Source organism: Symphodus melops (genome assembly GCF_947650265.1).
Source record: "Symphodus melops genome assembly, chromosome: 22".
NCBI lineage: Eukaryota > Metazoa > Chordata > Actinopteri > Labriformes > Labridae > Symphodus > Symphodus melops.
In genome coordinates, this window is record NC_136712.1 from 10,008,311 (window position 1) to 10,020,894 (window position 12,584).

A 12,584-nucleotide genomic window follows, 5' to 3' on the forward strand; every position below is an offset into this window, starting at 1 on the left:
AATTAAAATTGTTCAGTTGTCACCTGAAGAAATGTAAGCATTTCAGCCAGAAATTCGAACACATTCACTTTTTCTTGTTATGCTTGAGAGTGAAATCTCAACTGTGACTGTTTAGTCTTAAAAGATACAGACCCACAGTTTCAAAATTACAGCTCCTTCTCTTATTGCTGACTCCCTGATCATCACAAACATAAACTTCATATAGAGTTTTTGGATGCGCTATAATAAACCCATCAGGATGTTAAATGTAATAAGCCAAATCAAATCATATTGATTCAGTTAAATAAGCCTGCGCTAATTACGTTTCAAAAGAATAATTTTCGACACTGTAATGCTCCACAACCTTATATCTCCTCTAGGCTGTTCAGTTGCAATCAGTCCCACACGTGTCCATGGTGGATGATTTCGTTAACGAGAGAATGTCAGACTTGATACAGTAGTCTTCTGCAAGAAGGAGCTCTCATCAAAAGCAAACAGATTAATAGCTCGTGTACAGTCGCAGTCAGCCGTCGGAGGATGTGTTGGCATTATTTATGCTGCTGTGTTTATATCTCCCTGCAGCTGCTTAAAGGGTCAGCAAGACACATTTTCAGTTGTGTCCTCGTGAGAGTGTTTTCTCTGCGTTTTGTATTTTTACAAACTTCAACGTTCTTCACCCTCGTGTATATTTGTCTGCTTCTCCTTGTTTATTTGATGTGCACACAAGTAGAGCAGATCTAGCCAAATTCCTGGCTTGCCTTCTTTCTTTTTTTCTCTCTTCTTTTGGCTCATCTCGGGGCAAAGCCACAAGTGCTCACCTTTGTTAGTCCCCCTGCACGGCATGTTTTAAACATTAGGGACTTCCTGTAAGAGTTGGCCCGCTTCTGAGACAACACTTCAAAGTGTGTCTCCCACATCTGAGGACTGTTTTATCCTGCTAGAAAAGGAATGTATAATGGACACGGCACCACTGCACTTTTAATGATTCTCATATGAATTAAATATTACAGCCATTTTAACTGGATTACACGTGGAAATATGTGCGAGTGTGTTACCTTGATGAAATATTGAATTCATGAAAATGGTCTGCCTCGACAGTGGACCAAGAAAATAGTAACATTTTTACTTAAAGTAAAGAAGAAATATGATGTAGGTACCCAATGGCTTTGATTAGAAACAACAATAGTTAACCTTTATTCTTAAATCACTATTTCTTGTATTAGGGGGATTTTAATGCATCTCTGTTGTTGCCTATAATTATAGTTTATTGTAAAGTACTGATGTTGTTATTTTAGAATACCAAAAAAAAGGTCAAGTTTTAAATACAAAAAAAAAAGCGCCAAGTTTTAAATAGAACAAAACTCACGAAATTTTCCAGTTCGCACCTTAAGAAATTATTGATGGGGATAGTTTTTACATATTTTTATTTCATATACTCCTTTGATTTATTTCACAACATCCCTTAAGGAGCATGTCAAGCTCCATATTTAATTCAATTCAAAAAACTTTATTTGTCCTGAATGATAGAACATCATCTTAATTTGTTGGTTTATTATTCTTTCCGGGTCCTCTTAACATTTACAGATATTGAGTTACTTTTATTGAGTTTGGGCCATTACTATTAACCTACTCTCTTTTAACAGTGTGCGTCTTTTCGAAGCGAACACGTGTGATTTGATTACAATTCACATAAAGCTGCACAACTTCCTGAAGATGTCCAGCTTTATACTTCCGGAGTTTTGTGCAGTAGGCAGTAGTGTGCACTTTGAGAGCTCACTACCACAAGCTGTCACCTTGCTTCAATGTTTCAGGTTCAAATAATGTTGGCCATTTGAAAGTCCTAATTGAATGAATGACTTAACAAGAGGATTTACATTTACATTGAAAAGACGATATAAAGGAGATTTACAAAACCAGTCTGAGATTTGACAGAACCAGGATGTGCACTGCCAGCTAGCGAAATCTAACAAAGCACAGAGTGTTATTTGGCTTTTTCAAGGCGCTTTGATTAAATAAGAAAAAGTCTGACAGAAAAATGTACCATGGAACAGCGAGAAATTCATGTTTTTCAAATAATAATCCCCTCTTCTGAGGCCCGCTAATTTCTTTTTGTTGCTGCCTAAAAACAAAAATAAACTTGTTACCCTATGGCAGCTGTAAAGTCGACAATTCGTTTAGCAGACACTTTTGACCAAAGCGACGTACATCAAAGTCATTTTTCAGTGAAGGAATAACATGTACTGTCATAAAAGGACACAAATTGCACTAACAATGAGATCAAATTGTCGTCTCTACTTGTTAAGCCACGCTTGTAAAGCTCCTGAGCAATACCAAGAAGAGGATTGTGGGTAAACTGCTGTGTAGTAGTTATAGTCCTGAAAGGGGCACATCAACCTTGACCCTCACTGTCCAGTGAGCTTGAACAGGATAGACCGGTGCTTAGTGTTGTCTTTCTGAATGATGTCAGAGCTGTACTGTAGACAACTTTAATCTCTCTCTTTGGCAGACGGTGAAAAGGAGCCCCGGTGGGCTCGAACTATAACTACGAAGATGAAGTCTTATTAAAATTATGCACATGATTGATTGTGAGACAGTCCCTGCCCCTCACAGTAAAGTCTTTTCAAGCCTGGTCGGCAGCCTAAAGACAAAATGCTCAAGACTCAGAGACAGAAATCCATGTTATACTTTCAAAAGAGGCTTATGAACTTTGACTCACTGTACCGATCGCGATTTCATGCTTTAACAACAAAGCCCACTTTGAAAAGACTGCGTGTCAGGGCGGAGGAAGCCAAGTCTATAGGGACTTCGGTTGGTGACTAGAGGGATGCTGAGCAAAGTGTTGATCCGCCACCAGTTCAGGAACCTTACAGTGGGCAGCCCCTCACTCTGACATCTATCTATGTGTACATGTCCAGAGGATCCTGTTTGTGCACGTGTGTAGTTCAGCCTATGTGTGTAGAGTGTCTCAACAACAGAGTGTACAACTGAATGACCCTTTGCAGGATTAGCAAAGGATATCTTCCTCTTTCCATCTTTCCATTTCAATAGCGGCCTCAACACACTTGATGTTTACCATAGCTGTATGAAATGCCACTTAACTGGATCTGTTCCTTCACACATATTGGGAAATCTACAATATATAGTATATAGTACAACCGTCCATCTAAAATGCTGTCAAATATTTGGACTCTTATTTGCTTTGTATTCTGATGATAATTCTTCCATTACATAATGTCACACAACATTGTATGATACATGACGTGTGTATAGAGTGGTCCAAATAGTTATTTAGAATTAAGAAGAGTGAAGCTAAAATGAGCTCAGACTGTAGCAGAGAACATGAATGAATTTATGATGAGGACAGGATCAATATAAAAGATGGATTGGAGATACACTGATCAATTCTTTCTGCCTTAATGTGATTAGGTGGGAACAAATAACGAAAGAGCAGTTTAATAAGAACTGGGCAGAAAATCTAATTGATTAGGCTCCCGACAAAGAGCTGTGTGTTTGTGTGTGCTCAGCTTAGAGGCTAAAGGTTTGAAGTTTCCCTCTCACACTTGTGTCAGTGTCATACAAGTTCTAATGTCATTTCATCAACTTGTATACATTTTCTCCTGATTTAAGTGTGTTAAAAAAAATGTTCTGGACAGAAACAGTCCCCCAAATGATAATGTAACAGTCTCAGAGAGGACAGTTTCTCCCAAGCCGGAAGTAAATATCCCCATTCATATCCTCCCCTGATTTTTCACAACATTTGTACAACAAGAGATTGACACCTCGAAACAAGACAGCCGGTTACTTAAATTCTTGTGACTATAGTACATTTAATCTGGCACCAAAATGGCTTTAAAATGTTAAAAAAAAAAAAAGCTATACAAGACCTTCTACCTCATTTTCATCCGGAGTCAAGGAGCTACTCACAATCCATGGTGAATGGTATCGTTTCCTTCTTAGTGTTCATACTTTTAATGCAAGCGTTGTACAATCTTGTAGTTTTTGTTGTGGAAAATATAAACCACGTTCATTTGCGGCATGACAAAGTTATTCATACATTTCATGTTAGCTAATTAACTAGCTAGCCTGCAAGGGAAAGTGATATTGCACTGTGGGGCGGGAAACATTACGATGGTAACAGCAAGCTCATCCAATCAGAGACGTTGCTGTGACACTCTATGATCATGGGTGATGTTCTTTACACCAGTATTGTGATTTAAAGGTCCCATATTAGGCCCTTTTTGGGGTTCATATATCTAATTTATGTCTACTAAAGTATGTTCACAATCGCAAATGTTCGAAAAAAAAGTGTCCGTTTTCATGTACTGACGCTCCACAGCATCTCTCATCACCATGTTTGCAACGCTCTGAATCCCCCACGATCAGTGTCCCCACATAGGCCTAGTCTGATCTGATTGGTCGGCAGGTCTGCTCTCTTGCAATCGGTCAGTCTCTCGGCACGGTTGTCACATGGGCGTGCAGCATGAGCTTGGTCTTGCCACAACGAGCCAATGGGCATGACTCAGTGATATGACTGCAGCTACTGCTACAGCTGACATGAGGACGCAGGAGAAAAACCGTTTCCGCAGACTTTGACTTTGTGCACATAGATGTGCCTAATCATGCACAAGACACCTGAAAAACACCAAAGAGAATCTAACACCGGAAAAAGTGTAATATGGGACCTTTAATCTTGTTTTTTAAAACAAGGTTTATGTCATCCGATCTTGTGTTTCCTACAGGAGAATAATCCATTGTTTTGCACTCAGATAGCATGTGGTCACTCTACCTTGAAAAGTTATGACAATTTAGCAAATAATCAAATCTGCTATGGAGAAAATAAACAGGATTCATATTTCCTGATCAACATTGTCAAGCCCCATTGCTTTGATTGATGGCCATTTTTTTCCTACTTTCTTCCTTATTTAAATGTTTTGTCGTATGAGAAGTTGTTTTGAGATATTATATAATTCTTAAATCCTTGTAAATAAAAAGGATGCCCAGCATCTCAAAAACAACCCTTCAAGCCTCATTTTTTAATTTGTTTGGCTGAAAAGAAAACGTTGTATCTTCTGGAAGAGATGTTTATGACTAACAGCAGTCGTTACTGTTTTACAAGCCTTGTCCATTATAAAGGGTGTGACAGTTTTACATTCCCATTTGTACCACAGGCCACTGACTCACTGCTTATTGTTTCTTTTTTTTTTTTCTTTTTTTTTTTTACAAACTGATATTTGCTTTAGTTCCACTAATTTCAAACATTAATTAAACGTTTTGGCTTCTTCTCATAAATCTTACATAAACTCGTCCAAATAGTTGTGGATTTCTTGAAGCTTGCGTTAAGCCATACATTCATTTTACTGATCCGCGTTTTTCTAACAACAATCCATCGCTTTTGGCTCGCAGATCAACTATTTTCCAAGTTATTTAAGGTAACCCTTAACATTTAAACATTTGCTTGCGAACCGTGTCATGTAGTGTCCAGACGTTACAGCTTATTTGACATGTGAACATATTTTATAACAATACCATCATTTTTCAAATTTGCAACCCATCCTTGAGGACACTTCTAAACTGAGCTATTATGTGTTTATATTTTCTTTTATGTTGTTCTTACAATTTTTTAAAAACTCTTTTCAAGGGCTATGCAGAAAAACATTTTTGATGAATTAGTAGACAATAGATTATTGCCCAGTGAACAGACTAAAGATCATAATGCAAAACATTCCAATGCAGCTTCTCTGATCTTTGAGGCTTCTCATCAAAAAGGAGGATGCTCCTCTCCATACACCAACATAAAGAGCTTTTTTTAAGCCTACATTTGTAAGCGACTGTTCAAAAGCTTTTGATAGAGCTAAATCAGAACCCCCCCCCCCCCCCCCCCCCTAACTTGATTGTGCAAAATTAAATAATGCAATAGCTGTTTAATGAGAACTAAGCAGAAAATTAAATCAACTCCGTCCTTGCCAGAAATAATAATGTATGGTTTGTTCTGCGGACAAAGAGCTGGTTGTTGGTTGTGTCCGGCTATCTTTGTGCTCCAACCGTTTGAACGGGTAAAGTTTCTGAGAGGAGGAGGGGCAGCGAGGCATTAGAGAAAAAAGAAGGATAAAAGTCAAGAGGGGTGAGAGGTAAATGGTAGAAGATCTTAGATTTTACAAAACTCAATTATACAGACCTGCATTCAGCTCATGAAGCTTACTACATAGTTCTTATGTATTTCCTGATACTCTGCATCATGTAATATACTCCTCTACATTTGTTCTATAAATAGATTAAAGGTTAATTCTCTAAATACAAAGCCATTCATTAAACAAGTACACAAGGAAACTTCTTAAGCTAGAAACAAAAATCCACCTCCATGCTGCCCAAATCAGTCGAGTGTCGTGCACATAAATCAACTTTTCCCTTTTTTTCCCGTGATTTATATGTACAGTATATTTTCCTCTTCCTTTATTGGATCATGTTACTCCACCAGTTGCCCTCTCTTATCACTCCAATGGCCAATCTCCAGTAAATTGAGTAACTAACTCTGCCTGAGTTCAATTTATTTTTTCGATCATTTGCCAGTTACCAATCATGGTCCAGAGTTTCTGTCAGTTCTGCCAACCTCTACAACCACATGCCTCCCTGAAGGTCAAGCCAGAGGCTTTTTTCTGCCAAATATGGTTCAGCAACACAGTCTTACGCAGGATTAAAGAATGGGCTGATTTACAAATGAAAATCAGAATACAATGTGTTTGTCAATATCTTTATTTTTGTAGATAAATATTCTTCTGGTGTAAAATGACAATTTCACTGTCCTTTCCATCTTTACTATGCACAACTTTTGTCTCTTATTGACGCCTGTCCCAAAAAAAAAAAAAAAATTCACAATAAAAGCCTGGGCTAAGATTTGACTGATTAAGGGTCTATCTATAGTTCTATATCTATAGTTCCAGAAAGTGGCCGATTGCATCTCCCAAAATAACCCCTCAGCCTGCTTTATTTGTAATAATAAAGGGATTTTAAATAGTTGATTTGAGTCTACGATACTTCTGTTTTATACTTGTTCTGCTGGCACTTGTAATCCTAATATCTCTCCATCGTTGGTATTTAGTGTCAGTGCAACACCTTAAAGGGTGTAAAGGATACCAGATTTTTTTTTTATAATTATTTACTGCCAACATCCCTGTCTGGCAGTTGTAATTGGACATGAAAAACAAAGACTACAAAGTCATTGTAGGCTCATTCATCAAAGCCCATCTCCTCCCTCGGTGTCAGGAAAAATGACCATAATCCTATTTGGGATTATAATTGGAATCCAAAGACTATTGCACCTCTATGCAGCTGCAGCATCATGGCGAGCAATTTCTGCTTCCCTTTTAAAGAATAAGTCCACACATGTTGACGACTAGTTTGTGTTTTTCACCTCCTCCAAAATCGTTCCAATTTAAGAATCCAGAATTGATCCATTTGCTGATTATTTCATTTTTATATCACACTCTAAATCTACTTATAAATCCATTCACACTGGGGGTTTCAGTTTACATCTCAAACTTGTATAAGTTGCATTCCATGTTTAATTTGCTGAAGAGCATCTTTTTAGTTGAGCATAACGAGACTTTCCTTTTTTAGCTAATGGGTTTAAAACCGATTTCTGCACAAAGACGTCCAAGGATATTTGAAATACTTTTTCTTCCCTGAAATAGATTAAATTCAAACTTATTTAGACTCATTTAAGTGCCATTAACTGCAGATGTGTTTGACTGAACCCAGCTGAAGCACTCTGAACACCAATCTGCTCCCACCACAGTTCGTGTCCAAGCATGCGTTGCATTTATTCTGCTTATGCGTTGATAATGCATGCATGAACTAAAACGAATGTTGCTTTGCTCTTTTTTTTTCTTGCTGTCTGTGAAGTTTTCTCAATGACAGATCTCATCAGAGGGGCCGAATGACTGTGAAACTTTGTTTTGATTCTGTCATTAATGATCATGTCTGATTACTTAAATCCCACTGCTTGAGTGGCCAAACTGCATGCAAATGCATTATGGGGATTAAAGGATCTTACTGACAGTGTTGTGCATGTTTTAGCCCATTGCATAAAAACCTTTTTACACTTTAAACCACAGTTGACCCTTCTCACAAGCATACACTAAGTCTTTTCATTGATTTCCTACCTTCTACACCGCCATTTGTTTCAGTATATTTCAGCATGCTGTACTTCAACAAATCTATCCATGTCATCCGTCTATTATTTCTACATACATCAATGTCATAGCATATGTATGCCAGTATGGTTGGGTGCAGAATTTGTCAGCAAAAATTCATGCAACATCTAAATCACAACACAAAAACAGTTTCCAACGTTGAATATTTTGGTTAAATATAATCAAATGTATTCAAATAAAGTAGAAAAACGTTTCGTATTTGCTGCCTGGTAGTTTGTAAATCAATGTGAAATGCACGTCTTTATACGCTTGTAAACATTTAATGGTTTCTCGGTCTAAAACAGGGAAATATTTGATTATTAATTGATTTGAGCTGTTTCAAATTGAGAGTGGAGTTGGCATAGCCTGCATTAACACTCCTCATGTTGTGTTTTTTTTTAGCACTCTGAGCTACCCAGAGGTCATTAGTGCATCCAGGAGAACTGAAAGCAAGTCACACCAAACCAAATCCTCCATCTAACTTTTTTCTTTCTTCCTCTTTTCTTATCTCCCTCCCTCTTTGTCTATCTCTCCATCTCCATCAGTCTCTCTTTCCATCTGAGGTTATGGTAATGATCTGATGTGCCGGCAGAGAAGGCACCTGCGCGAGGCTAACGCGAGACGACACCAGTCGTTTCATCACAATGGGGAGCCCCAAAGACCAAAAGACTCACTTAAAAGGCGTATTTAAGGGTATTAATTGCTTGACATGGCTCACCCAGGTATGGGAAACCTTTAGTATGCCAATTATACAGGACTGGCAGAGAGAGAAGAGTGTGCTGTGAGGATGACTGAAATATTTCAGTGCATAACAAGGAGTGAGGTATTTCTCACAAAATCACGTGTGAGGAGCAGACAAAGTTACGGTGATTGAGTTAGCCACCCCCTCCTGCCCCTTCACTCTTTCACGGTGTGTCTAATTCAGTACGTGAGTGGGAGTAATTTCACATGACCAGAGGTTTTCAGTCCAAAACTGCAATTTAGGCCTGAAGGCAGATGAGGGGAGATTCAAAGGACTGAGACTCTGTTGGAAAAAAGGGAAATGTTGGAAAGATAAGTTTGGGGAATTGAAGTTGAGGGAGATAAAAAAAAAAATCGACACATGTATGTGGTGGCAGGTTCATGACATTGTGCTACTATTCAGGAAGTGGATGATACTGTATCAATAATTAGGATTAAATCCTAAAAGCTCAATATCAGCATTAATGGTAAAATCGTTTACCAACTTTATCTTTATGAGACTGCCTAGTTGTTGTTTTTTTTCTTTTTAAAGTTTCATTGCTTTTTAAGGAGAATTTCACAAATTAGCCTCATAATATTAAACATGTTTTTACAAGTCAAGAAATAACCAAACTAACGCTGTTTGCCCGTCTGTCCAAGTTGCAGTACACGTCCATGTCTATACAAATGTATGTCCATAAAAAACACATCACTTATTCAAGCGCTGAGATGTAAAAAAAAAAAAACGCTCGCACCTGATGAAGAGCCCAGTTTGTTTGTTTTTTAAAGTATATACACAAATAAATGTGTATATTTTTGGGAGCCATATTTTTTTTTTGTGAGTCTTTGTGCATCATATTCAAATATAAATGTTATGTTACATACAATATGAAGCCTTTTAAAAGAAACTTCAAGTTACAAAGTGTATAACACTCTAAATTGCTTTACTTCGGTCAAATTTAAATTTCTTGTGAGAAATCAAACAACTAAAAATGTCTGATAAAACAGATGTATCATTCACAAGATTGGGATGGATTTGGCTTCAAGGTAGACTCAACCACTGACCAATAAAGTCCAGTCCTGTTCATCCTTCTTTACAAGTGAACATTTGTGCCAAATTGGAAATTATTCAATTAAAGAAGTCCTGGGATGTTGGGTTTACAAAACTCCAAGGGACAGACACAGGGGCAAAAACTGGAAATGTGTACCCTGTTGGAGATTTGTATGTAATTATGCCATATGTCTAAGGTCACAGTGACTTTGACCTTTGACATTTGACCTCCAAATTCTTATCAACTGATTGGAAGTGGGCGTTTCTGACAAATTTGGAGAAATGACTTCAAGGGGTTCCAAAGAAATCAGATTCAAGAGAAAAAATAAATAAAAAGAAATGCATGGTTTTCAGTTGTGACAACACAGTTTCAAAGTAAATGTGTTTGTGTCATTTGGAGAAATTTGACATTTTGAGCCAATAATCAGCTTGCTTGCAAGTTGTTAGAAATTGATGGAACAATAACTTAAAAACACATGACTTAACATTGATGCTCACAAAGCATACTTAAGTACTTGTAGTTTAAAAATGTCTGCAATAATTCTATTTAAGGTTATTTTTATTGATAATATTAGTAACTGCTGTTTAATTTTCAAGACCCCACCACCATGCAAACATCTGTAGAGTACCATTCTTCTTACGTCTCCAAAGTTATTGTCCTCACTTCTATTTAATCCCTTTGTATTCATGACAAATGTCTCTGACAGTACTGGGCTTTGATCCCATTTACTTTTCTAAACGCAAGAAGGGATTTCAAGATTGAATTATAATAATGCCACGCAGAATGTAATTCAGTGAAATGCCCATTCAACTCACACTCTGAAGCCCTACATTTTTCACGGTTGCATCGTTTGCTTTATTGTCACATGGAACAAAGTCGTCATAGTCCTTTAACTGCTTCTTGAAACAAGGGAGCTCTTCATCTCAAGCATGTTGATGGGAAAATTAGATTCAAAGTCATGGAAAAACAGTTGGAAGTCTTCAATAATTGATCATTATCATATTGCATTTTGCATGCACATATAAACATTGTCTAGAAATAAAACAATTTCACTGAAAATTTTTAAATTGATTAACTTAGAGGCCTTAGGAGCTAATAAGTGCATCACTAGTTGTAAACAGTGTTTACCTCTGAGAGCATCATCTTACACATGTACAAAAGTAGGTGTGGCAGTTCTACTTACCTGTCCGTACCAGTTATATTCCAGCATTGTGACAGTACTTGCAGCATTCACCAATAAAAATAAAAAGAATTACACAAGTTCTCTCGCACTTGTTCAAGAAAAAAAAGGTGCAATTTGCAACCTGTTGCTCTCTTCTCAACTTAACTACACAACTCTTAGTTTCCCCTGTGTGAATTTGATGTCGTCAGGACTTCAGGGGGCCAGGCATAAGCTGAGCCATTGCTCACACATTTTGTACACATGCACCAGCAAGTATACCCACACACGAACCCACACACACCCCTGACTCTCGTGTTGAATTTTGGCACTCCAAGGGCTTACGACCTGTTAATAATGAACCTGAACCCATTATTTTGAGTCAATGAATTGAAAGAAATAGGGCAAAGAATGAAAGCCACAGGGCCAATTAACGGCATTCTTTGATGTATTACCCTCGCTCGCCACTCAACCAGACCGCTCTGCGCCTTTTGTCTTTATCCCCTCTGTTATTCATTAATTATTCTGAGCGGGGTCAGAGTTCGTGTGGCTAATTGTGCAGACAGTCTCCCTTTGAGGATGGCAAAAGATTCGCCCAATGCTGACACTCCCCCTGACTGTGCCCAGTCACCTTAAATTATGCCAATTATTCCAATTCTTTGATTTTTTTTCCCCCCCTCTTCCTCTCTCTGTACTATCATTGTAGTAAGATGTTTCTCTTTTCCCCCTCCCTCCTGACATTTCATAATTTTTTCTCCATTACTCAAATTTCTTTTCACACAGACAACAGGTCACAAACAAATCATATTTTGGCGAGGTCTTTGCTACTCGGGTCGACTAAGGACAGTTTGAGTCTTATCAGGTTAAATACTGGCTGATTAGATTATTGTAGACCTTAAACAACTTCTTCACAGTATTAATCGCCATTTTACTCCACAGCTCTACACTTTTTTTGTGTACATCATAGCACACTCACTTTTTTGTTTCAGGTAATATAACAACCACATACTACCATTTTGCATTACCAATCCATAAAAGTTGTCCTTTGTACTCTATATTACTTCTGGACTGTATGATTGTTAGAACAGTAGATGTGTTTTTGAGACAGCTGTTCATCATGTTTCTGAGCCTTCTGCAGGGAATTTTGAATATGTTGAGGAATATGCTACTGCACAATAGTGGCATGGTTTGATTAGTAACACTAAAGATGTGGAAATATCCAGTGACTTGTAATCAATCAATCAATCCCCCCACACACACACCAAAAAAAGAAAGTCAATTTTACTCTGAGGTCTACTGCATTTTAAGTGGTAACTTTGCAGATATATTTAGTGAATTTGCATTGTCCAACAACTCTATATCTTTGACATCATGGCATTTGTTAACCCCTCATGCGTACTATCTCTGGTAATGAAAAGAAGCTTGTGAAAGACCAAAATGCAGAGACTGATTTCTGGCTATGTCTATCATTTGATTACAGAGCTG

At 37.7% G+C, this 12,584-nt stretch overlaps 1 protein-coding gene across 5 annotated transcripts in view; it reads left to right on the top strand.

Moving 5' to 3' along the window:
• The window catches only part of LOC306817653 (uncharacterized protein), a 196,653-nt gene that overhangs the window by 169,301 nt on the left and 14,768 nt on the right, over positions 1–12,584 (top strand). The window lies entirely within an intron of this gene.